Source organism: Nanorana parkeri, unplaced genomic scaffold (genome assembly GCF_000935625.1).
Source record: "Nanorana parkeri isolate BGI_ZX_2015 unplaced genomic scaffold, ASM93562v1 scaffold502, whole genome shotgun sequence".
Lineage (NCBI taxonomy): Eukaryota > Metazoa > Chordata > Amphibia > Anura > Dicroglossidae > Nanorana > Nanorana parkeri.
In genome coordinates, this window is record NW_017306770.1 from 908,148 (window position 1) to 919,238 (window position 11,091).

Below are 11,091 nucleotides of genomic sequence, written 5' to 3' on the forward strand. Positions count from 1 at the left end.
TATATATATGTATATATATACACACACACACACACACACACACACACACACACACACGTACATGTTTTGGGGGCGATATACCTTGTGCAGCAAATTCTTTATTAAAGAGGATAATTTTATTTCCATTTTATATACTGACATAATATATAGAACGTTTTTATGTGTTACAAATTTTGCAAGAATCTTATGGATGTTGTTGCATTTGTTTTTGCTTGCTCCTTTTTGTATGTGTTCTTTTCTCTGGGCTATGTTGGTATTCTGTATCTCTAACTGCTTGTTCCTGATTTTACCTGTTTACTTGTATCTAGTCTTAGCTTGTATCTCAGCACTCCCCTGCTGTCTTTACTGCTTTTTGTATGTGGCAGGCTTCTGATTAGCCTTACTGTATGTGCTAGTTTGTATTGACTTGAGCTCCCAATCCTCATCTAGTCCTTGGGCTTCACCCTTCTAATCTTGCATGATTCTTATCCTGATCTTTATTGGCCCGTGGTTTCTGATCGTATTTGAGTATATGGACCTATATCCTGTTGCACTGGCTGGTCATCTGTCCTGACATCTGGCCTTGAACAAATATGGTTCTGCTTCATGACTGATACTCTATATATTCCTGTCTGTACTCTCAGTTGTCAGCATCCAGGGAGTCCTAGGGAAATTGTTCTAGAAGTAGTCCTGCTGAAAAGGCTTTTTTAAAGAGCGTTGGCAAAGAACTGGTAACTGTAGAGCCTTCTACCCCCTTTTGGTGACACAGTATCATGGTTTGCCTGTACTGATCTTGAAACTCTGTTTGCACCCTATTTGATGCTTGACCTGCACTCCATTCCATGTGATTTGTCTGCACCTGCACTTAAGTCCCATGTTGCCACACTGGTCTCTTAGCTCTTTAACCATCCCTGTGCTTTTTCTCTGGACCCTGTATCCCATATACTGGATGCTGTCCTACCTGAGATAGAGTATCAACTGTCTTCCCATCACTAGGTTCTTCTGCTCTAGGAACCCCAGTTACTGGCAGTCTCCCTGCATTGCCTGTAGTAAGTGTATTGTACCTATCCCAGACTTTGCCTTGGGGGTGCAAAATGAGGAGATATTCACTTGTGTATTCCCTGTGCCATCAGCGTAGGGCTCCTAAAAGTTTCTTCAGAAGTGTCAACCAGGGAGAGGCTATGCAGGGTTGTGCTGTGGACAGGAGAGCAGGGAACTCCCCTGCCATACCTTGATGTCTTATATCATGTTTGCTCCACTAAAACATCACATACTCTGCTGTAAATAACCAGAGTTCCTAGAGAAGAACTGAAAGATGCTGATCAGTAGATTTTAAGTTCAGGGTACAAAAGACAGTCACGACACGGTAGACAGCAAGTCTGCTCCACTAAAGACTTATACCTCTGTCAGTTTCCCCACCTTCTAGGCAGCAGCTAAAGGGCACTGATCAATGGACAGGGGCTCAGAATGGCAGAGCAAGGTACAGAGAGAGGTGGCTTAAACTCTGCATTAGCGAATAGAATCTTTCTGCTCCAGTCACCATGCCAGAGCTACCTATTTAAAACAGTTAGGTGGGCGATAAGAAAACCGGTCACCCAGCTCATGGACAACAGGCTGAGGTTGCCAGTTTCCACAACAGGAAATAGTAGCCAACAGCCAGTCTGAAAGTAAGCTTTGAAGATGGTCCACAATTAGAATGGGGCTTTCTAATGTCCAAATGAATTTTTATGTAAGTGTTAGCTTGCTTCTACATTATTGAATGGTACCTTATGTGCCCAAAATTCAGCTTCAACATATTAGTTTAAATATAAAAATGTAGTGCAACCTGTTATATCAAAATAACTCCCAAAACTTTTAAAGTTGTTCTATAAATAACAGCAGAAAAACTGGTCACTTGTAGTTTGGGCACTCTGGTTTCAAAAATAATTCTAATATATATGCAAGACTACTTCTTGCAGGTGTAGTTTCCAAGAAATCCCTCATTGTATCAAGATTGCAATAAATACTTTTTTTTTGTTCTAGAACAACCACTATCATCCACAAGGCTGACGCATATCAGCACTAAAAGCTCATCTACATGGGAAGTTATTGATATAGATTGCATCTCTCTATTGCCTCTTGGGAAAATAGTCAAAATATAGAAATTTGTTTGAATTACCATTTATATGAAGTGGAAGGTAGTATCATCAATAAATGTTCTCCAGCTGATTTACCTTTAAAATGAGCCTGGCAATTCAAATTAATATTGGACATGTGTTAAGTGCCATAAAATGTTTTATACATTATACCAGCAGAATTGCTATTAAATCTATACATCATGAAAATAGCACCAAATAGCATGGGACTTGCTTCGCCTTGCATTGACAGCTCCTTGCTGTTCTGTATGCTAATCTGCTGCCTAATCACTTGAGATATCTGCTGTAAAAGACTGCAAATCACATGCCATAGGCTTGTGTGTGCCTGCACTGATTAACATGTGGGAGTAGAAGTATGGGAACTGCAAAATAAAAAAATGCTGCATGTTTTTATTGATTATTTTTGCATAAATTTTATCAATTTGGTATGCAGCTTATTAACAAAACTGCCAGAATAAAAAAAATAATAATAATTACCCTGAAAAAGCTTTAAAAATATTAATGCTTAAAGAGGAACTGCAGGCAGATATAAAAAGGCATAAATTAATGCGGCTCTGTATTCATTGATACATCATTACATTCATTTTTTTCAAATGTAGCCCACGTAGATACCCAAATTTGACCTGGTGTCAGCCTCTTGCCACTTCACTGTACAGCAGTGGTCAGGTTTAGAGGAGGGAGAAGCAGCACAAGGAGCCAGTTAGTTTGTGGTGCAATGCTCACATACTAACAGGAAACATGCTGATAGAAAAAGGGAGCAAAGTGACAGAACGATAAGCTAACCAGTCTGCTCCTTCTCCTTCACTGCCCAATTACAGACTAAGGGAGAGACTAGACCTGTAAGTGTTGCTTATCTACAATAGAGAAAAATCAGCTCTCCTGCCCCACTAGACAGGGCTGACCTGTATAAATCCCAACACTGGATGAGCAGAAATACAAATCTTTTAGGATATAAAACGGCTCCTTTTATATGTATTTAATATGTGGAGTTAGCTGTTTGCCTCTAACTTCGCTTTAGGGCTCACATGGCTGTCCAGGACCGTACACCGGGCAAATGAGCATATTTCTGTTGTGGGCACAGCCTGGCATCTCACATTAACAGCGGCAGCTCAGCTCGTACAAATCAATGACAGGCTTTTCAGCTGTTTACATGTATTCACACATGGAGCAAATACCTGTGGTTAGGGACAGATGAGCAACCATGGACACACAGAGCAGCGTCAGCCTGTCATTGATTTGTTCAGGCTTCCTGTCCCCAGCTAATAGAAATCACCTGGGTGTACCTGCCACATACTGATCTGGGTGGTGTATGGCCATAAACAGCCTTGTACATGACACTTTAAAAAAAAAATGAACTTTAAAAACGCATCTTTTCAAACTTCCCATACCATGACCATACATATTTTATGCTCCTTTGAAGGGCCAGCTAATGTAAAGTGAGCCCAAAGATGACATTGACGAAATTATGTGATTTATGCAGTGTCTTTTATAGTCAGGGATATGTAGTCATATATTAGATTGCATCAGTTCCTTCCACGAAAGCCTTTTTGTTTTTGCCACATGCTGGAGATATAAATTGTCTGCTGCAGAAAGCACAAAAAGAAAATAAGCTTTTGGGGGACTGATCTCAGAATGTATATGTTGTATGTGTTAAAATCTACTGTACATAAGTACTCCTGATGCAATGACCACAAGTTTAGGGTAGACATTTCTTCATTTTAGACCAATCTGATTTCTCCATGTTACTTTTTTATATATAAAATGTGAGTCTGTAAGTTATTGATTCACTTCAAATACCAAGCCACACTTTCAAATCCTATTGAATAATTGTAAGACTTTAACCTTGTCTAGTACAAATATGAAGTAGTATGAAAAGAAAACATGTAGTCTTTGTGTGAGCTTATGTGGTTGATTTGACTGACGAAATTATCACTTACACTTGTCATGTAAAAATATATATTAAAAAAAGTCGTATCGTCGTATGTTGGACTAGAGAGTTGGGTAGGGATGAGTCTGTTAAAGCCTTCCTTAATGAAGGAATTTCCTACTAAACTATCCCAAACCACCTGTTATCCCACACTATTGTTTTTCAATTTGCACCTTTTGAGGTGCCTAAATTGTTATTCATTTGCTATCAAATTTTCACTTGCATAGTTGATTTTAGCTTTGCTAGAGGAAGTTGGGTGGCTTAAAGTCATTGCAGTCTGCTCTGACTGTAGGGTCAGTCTGTTGAAGAGGTTTCAGTTATGCCTTCTTCCATAGTAAAAATAATGGCACATGAGTCAAGAGTGGCTTAGCATTACAGAGTGAAATTGTTCCAAGGATTGGCAGATCAGTAGTTTACAGCCATCCCGTGTTCTCTGCAAAAAAGCATCTGTGGCTCTCGAATGAATGATAGATCTTTCAGTGTTTGTCTCTGAAAATAAAAGAACAGTCGTTTGTGATCCAATGTGCTTTTAGTGTTGATAGACTTAATTTTTCCCAATATCATTTTTTATTTTTTTGTATTTCTTTTTTTTTAGGCAAGAACAACCACGCATTCCTTTTTCCTGACAAGAGCCAACATCTTCTACACCTTGATAAACAGCATAGAAGACTTCAACACAAGATGTACCATTAGTTTCCAGTAGCTCTGGTTACTGGATAGAATGATAAAACTGTAAATATTGCTGATAAAACTGCACATTGCTAAGTTGAAGGCTTTCCAGTAAGAAGACAAAATAGATGTGTAGCATGTTAGACTTGACCTTCCCCATCCTAATACATCACTGGGACATGCAAGTTATTGTTGCTGTGCCCCAGTTTTTCGTTTTCATACACTGCCAAACAGTTGAATTATTATATCCTGTTTGCTGGATTTAACAACAAAACAATATTCATAACATGTATACTACTGGAGCATGAGTAGGTTTTCCTAACAAGGCACAACTATTTTGCAGATACAGTGACGTAATCCATTGTAAATATGCATCTCTGTATGATTGAATGGCAGATTCATTATATCCAAGCAAGCTCAATTAAGTTAATTTAAATATGAATAATATGTCTATTTTTACTAACATTAGCTTTTTTTTTTTTGTATGAATGACTAGAACAAAGGTACTTGATACACAATATTCTAGATTTCAAACCACATAAAATGTGCCATACAGCTATTTGTCATCTCAACAAACCAAATTGTACTGAAATCATCTTGTGATCTGTTAGTTGCAGTTTCTAATATAAATTATCGATGAACAAATGAACTTTGCCAATAGACCTTCCTAATGTATCAGAACTGTCTTTACTTTCAACATGGTGGCTTAAATCAACACAAAGTATTATCTTGCAGCTGAAGTGTCTTTATTTTCGAATACCTCATTGCTAAATCGCAGACACAGTGATTGCCTGGTATGCCTTTTAGCTTATGAAATAAACAGCATTTAATCTGCTTATTTTAGATCATTTAGATAATTAATAACATAACTTTGTTTTCCAGGTACTAATGGCAAGTTGAGTCTTCTGGGTTAGGTTGAGATATTATTTTTTTTTTTAAAGGAAGGTTTTATTTGTAGTTGTATAGAATAGGGCAGGCATATACTCTCTGGTTTCTCTTTTAAACGTTGATAGTCTTTGTTTGACTTACATGGTTTGCCTAGTTAACCTCACAGTTTTTGCCCATAAATTGTGTTTTTTTTTAGCCCTTAAATTATATTTTTGATTTCACCATTAAGTTGAACTCAAAGGACTTTTATGTCTTTTTTTTCAAACTGACTAAATATGTAACTTTGTAGATGGTTGAATATCTGTGATGGATCTGTGACCTTGGTAAAAGCTGAGATAGAGGAAGTCAAAGGTTTGTTCCTCCAAAAGATAGCAAGTGCTTCAGACTAAGGCCAAGGGACTCTTATCTGTTTCTTCAAGGAAGAATAAGCACTTTCAGTCATCCAAATGGTGGTTATTCATATCACAGCATCAATAGCTTTGAAAAGGTCAGTTTTTTTCCGTAAGGCATAAAGGCCTAAGCGAGCGCAAGGCACTCACATGCGAGCTAAAGGTGCCAAAAGGATGTCAGAAGTGGGATTTAAACCCACGCCTCCAGGGGAGACTGCGACGTTAACACAGCGCCTTAGACCGCTTGGCCATCCTGACCAGTGAAGAGCTCGCCCATGGTACGACCGACGACGCTCATTGCTTGCTCCACTGTGCCGATAATAGAGTTGGTCCTCAGGTGCGAGCAAAAGGGATGTCAGAAGTGGGATTCGAACCCACGCCTCCAGAGGAGACTGCGGCCTAAACGCAACGCCTTAGACCGCTCGGCCATCCTGACCATGACGAGCTGGTTCCTGATATGACCGACGACGCTCAGAGCTTGATCCACTGTGCCATTAATAGAGTTGGTCCTCAGGTGCGAGCAAAAGGGATGTCAGAAGTGGGATTCGAACCCACGCCTCCAGGGGAGACTGTGACCTGAACACTGCGATATACTTATCAACCTTAATAATATAATCACTTTTAGGAACTACCCATGTTCCCTATTCTATATTCTCATAAAAATGACTCTCCAGTATTTTGTCACATGTTCCTTTAGCTGTGTTCTGAACAGTGTTACTAAAACATAGCAACCCTAATGGCCTAGTTTTAAAGCAAACCTGTATTTTGCCCACTCAGAGTAAAGCCACAGGTTTACTGTAACTCTGGCCTCCCTAGCCGTATATACTAACCTTTCCTTTTCTCCCAACTGCTCCATTTAGTCTTTTGAGCCAAAGAAATGACTGCTGTTTTCAGGTATGGGAGAGCATGTCATTTGCTGAATGTGATGACACCTATCAGCACTTGTCACACAGGGAGTCCAAAGCACTGTGTAAGCTGCAATTCTAGCTACTTGTGGCATACACAGGGTTTTCCTTTTACTCCCATCAGCTGAACGAAGTGCCAAAGGATCAAAAGGAAGGGAATTATATGCTTTTTTTTGCAGGCAGCATTAAAGTGAACATGTTGCTTTGCACTGCATGGCAAAAGCACAGATTCACTTTAGGGCTCCTGTGTGTTATATGTGTACGTGATTACCAGAAACCATGCTAGCCTAATTTTTTTTGTTCTTTCCTTTTAAACTGCACTAAAAAGGGATAAATGGTGATACTGATAATATTTTTCAAGCACAAGTAGTGCATAAGTGTAAATAGATCCTAGTGGGCATTGGTATAGTAAAGCTGCTCACTGCAACAGGTAGGAGACCTGGCTAGTGACAACAGTGGCCCAATCCCTTTTAATGTCATACTTCTGTATTGGAGAAAATGTGAAGGTTGGGGGGAAATAAGCTGACTAGGAAATAATGTGTTAAATGGAAACAAAGAAATGTAAAGCTTTGCCTTTTTATAGCAATATTAGTGGACAAACCTATTAAATGCTGTTTTGCTCATTGAGATGATGAAAATCAGAGATCAAATGGCAATGCCTGTGTTTTGTAATATGCTGAGGGATAATAATAGCATATGGCAATACTCTGCTATTTAATATGCAGTAGTAGGGAGCGCGGTGTATTGTGTCCCCTATTAAGGGCAAACCTATTTACACACTATTTATTTTTCTTCAGTAATGTTTTATTCGCGTGTACAGTCTTTGTTTCAATTATAACATTTTTGCTAATTAAGCTCTTTAACATATGATTGCTTGAAAACGTATATCATCTCCTGATCCCTTTTAGCTGTGAGAGCTAATTTTGCACATGATTTGAAATAGCGGTTCTGACCTTTGTGGCCTGCTTGTGAAATGTGGGAACAGCACTCTTAGGATTTACTGAGAGATTTCTCATTTGTGGTGTGATAATAAGGCAGGGTATGACGCAGTTAAATGCTGTCCTGCAGCTGGAATATGACTCAGAAATGGGTGTAGGTGTTTGTTTGTTTTTTCCTTTTTTTAACTTTTACCTGAAATCTCATGACCAGTCTGTAAATGTTTGTTGCCTTTTGATTTTTATATTCCTTTTTATATATCCACCCTCCTCTCCTGAACTAGTCTGAGCCTTCCTAAAATGCAGGATGTGTGCAGGTATGGCCCTGGTCCAGACACACCGTATCCAGGTCATGGCTGGGGCATTAGGGCTCAAATGTATTCAAGATTTTAAATTACTCGGTTACACAAGATTGACCCAATAAAACTTGCTTTGTTTGTAATACGCCAATTTAAATTGTTCCAAAATTAGGCAGCGTCAGTAAGCAGTTAGTGTCGCTCTCCCAGAGGATTAAAGAGTACCTTAAATGCAAGATCAGCTTATTACATAGTGCCCCCTTCCCCCCATTTTAATTGGTGCATTAATGCTGTCAAAATAAAACACATTGAAAAGAGGTTAGAAAATACACATACCTTACCTTAGTTTCTGCCCTTGAAGCCTAGGTAAGGGTGTTGTCACTGAGATCCTGGGAATACTGAGGATACCAAATCTCAGATAGATGTTCCTGCACTTTGCTGTAGTGTCTTCTAGCTACTCAACTATTCCAAGATCTCACCAGAAGGAATGTGACTTCATCCTCTCCAGTGTTGGCTAGGTTACGTATATTTTCTAGTTTGCTTTCCACACGTGTTCTGTTTTTACAGCATCAGTGCCACAATTTTATAGGAGGGGTATTATGTTATAAGCAAACCTTGCCTTTTAATGCAAGATTTGCTTAGAACTTTCATGTTGCCAAGCGTGTATTTTGCCCTTTGCATTTGATTTTGAAATCCACAAGCATATAGCAAGACATTAGGTGTACCTGACATGAGTAAACAACCTAAATCTCCATACTGTTACTCAGCAATACCGATTCTCTTACTGCCTGATCATGATTCAATTCATTGATATACATTTGCTATGGTAAGATTCTAAAAGGACCGCTAAACCTAAACCACCCGCTGCCTTACACGGAGAAGCCATTAATGAAAGTAGGCATGAAAAAGTTCCCACAACTTGACATATTTTATACTCTATTAGAGCCCTATTATGCATGTGGTTTCATAATGGCACATCAGTTCTCAGTGACTTATTAGAGTTGTCAGACATGACCTGCAATTGTGGTTTGTGTATGAAATTATGGCTAATGCCACTTGCTGCAGAGGTTGCCAAGATCCACAGTAGTCCTGAGCATGTTTACAGTTCCAGGATTGTCTGCAGCTAATCTGTATCTCTGCAGCCCATATAGCAAGTTCAACTAGTTGTCACTACCTACAAAGACTGTGTGGTATTGGGGCAGTAGCAGCAATGTGCAGTGGAATAATCACTTGTGTAATAGTGCCATTAGTATTTTCTATGTAGCTGGATCAAGTATATCATAAATGAATCGCTGTATTAGGCAGGGTAGAGGTGAAGCTTTCATCCCACAGTCATAATATATTGAAAAATTCTCCTGATAAGGTTTTACTTTTTAAATATGTATCTGTAAATGCTGTTCATAGTCTTGTTTGTCGTAATTAGCTAGTGTTTGTGCATTAGTTCTTTATAGGTTATGGCAAATGTAGATTGGATACAATAGACTTTTAATTAAGAACACTAAACAGCATCAAGCTGAACTGAGGTTAATGAGGCTGATAATGTTCTATGCTGTACACTGCTGTTTCTAGCTCCACAACATGAAAAAGCACTATCTGAATCCAACTAATTTAGAGGTAAGGTAGGTGTAGAAAATTCACTTCCGGGTGCTCTTTAAACAAAGCAGTTGAATAGCTCTGGAACATAAATCAGCCTCTGTGCTGGATCAACTGTAAGATAAATCACATATCAGAAATAACTGCAAGAGAGTATCAAAAGGCCTCTGGCACTAAACAATATGTACAGTATAAATAACTTTGTAGCCCCTAAAGCGAACATGTACGGGGGAAACCAAGAGGTGTACTGGGGCGTCCAAATTTAGGATAAGAACTAGTCACAAGTATTGCCTGTAGGCTACTTGCAGCTGATCTTTTCAGGTTTTGCTTCTGTATGTAAGATTCGCTCCCTAGATAACTGGTGCTCTTATGAATTGGCAGACTGATAAGGGGAACCTCAATAGGAAGCAAGAGAGGTAGATGTAAGAGGAGCAGATCCACAGAATGAATGAATCCGAAGCAGGGAGATCCTTGCACTGCAGGTTCTAAGGTACAGGTTCCCCTTCCAGCAGGAACACAGAACAACAATATACAGCACGTAGTGATATCAGCTACAATCACTACGGTTTTCAGAAAAACACTCCAAATCTCATGAGAGTAGCAGCCATGGAAGGCAGAAGTGGGAGGATTTCCTTGCATGATCTCACATTACAAGGCACAGGAACAGGATTGCCTAGTCAGTGTCATTGCAGACAAACTGTAAATTGGGAAATTGATTTGCAACAATTTACCTAACACTCAGGTGACACAGTGGCTGGACAAGTGCAGAGATTGACATTTTAAAGATGAAAACCTATGGGTGAGGACAGAGGGGTGTATAAATAACATCACTCCAATCCTGTATCCACACGGAGAGGCTTAATGGATTTGTAATGTATACATATACATCTTTCCATGTTAGTACAATAGATAATATTGTAGAGGTGGAAATAAATCACTTCTATGTGCCTGTTAAATCTCTCCAATGACATGTGGGTTCCCTTTCATTTTATTGATCACTAATGTATTGACAATACAGGTTGTGCTGGAATTCAGTGGATAAAATGTGTACAAAATCCAGTTTCTATTTGGCCAGAAAATACAAGTTTTAAGGTTACATTTTTATTGTGTAGCAGATTTTAAAGCTGCAGTCTTCCTTTTTAACAATAACAGATATACTTTTTTATTTTGCTTTTGCAGAGCCAGTGCCATAGGAGCTTACCCACTCCTGCCAGGCAGCACTTACTACTCTGAGGCATGTTCCTGTATTGTCATTAACCCAATAAACCTATGCACTCAATAGAGCTACCTGTCTGTTCTGATAAGGGTCACCTCGGTCTGCAGGTGCCTTTTGTTTTTCAGGGTAGGTAAAGGGTACCCACTGAAGTACTACCAT

General features: G+C 39.1%; 1 protein-coding gene and 2 non-coding genes across 4 annotated transcripts in view; 1 reads left to right on the top strand and 2 right to left on the bottom strand.

Annotated features, from left to right (window-relative positions):
- Positions 1–5,368, top strand: part of NDFIP2 (Nedd4 family interacting protein 2) — a 94,452-nt gene extending 89,084 nt beyond the window's left edge. For both annotated transcript variants that reach the window (XM_018561131.1, XM_018561132.1), the window contains one exon: positions 4,644–5,368. The gene's annotated coding sequence lies outside the window, so the exon portion shown is untranslated. The remainder of the gene's footprint in view (positions 1–4,643) is intronic.
- A 794-nt stretch (positions 5,369–6,162) lies between these two features.
- Positions 6,163–6,245, bottom strand: TRNAV-AAC. The gene has a single exon. It is a non-coding gene; the product is annotated as a tRNA-Val (tRNA).
- A 95-nt stretch (positions 6,246–6,340) lies between these two features.
- On the bottom strand, positions 6,341–6,423 carry TRNAL-UAG. Its single transcript has one exon. It is a non-coding gene; the product is annotated as a tRNA-Leu (tRNA).
- Positions 6,424–11,091: the final 4,668 nt, after the last annotated feature.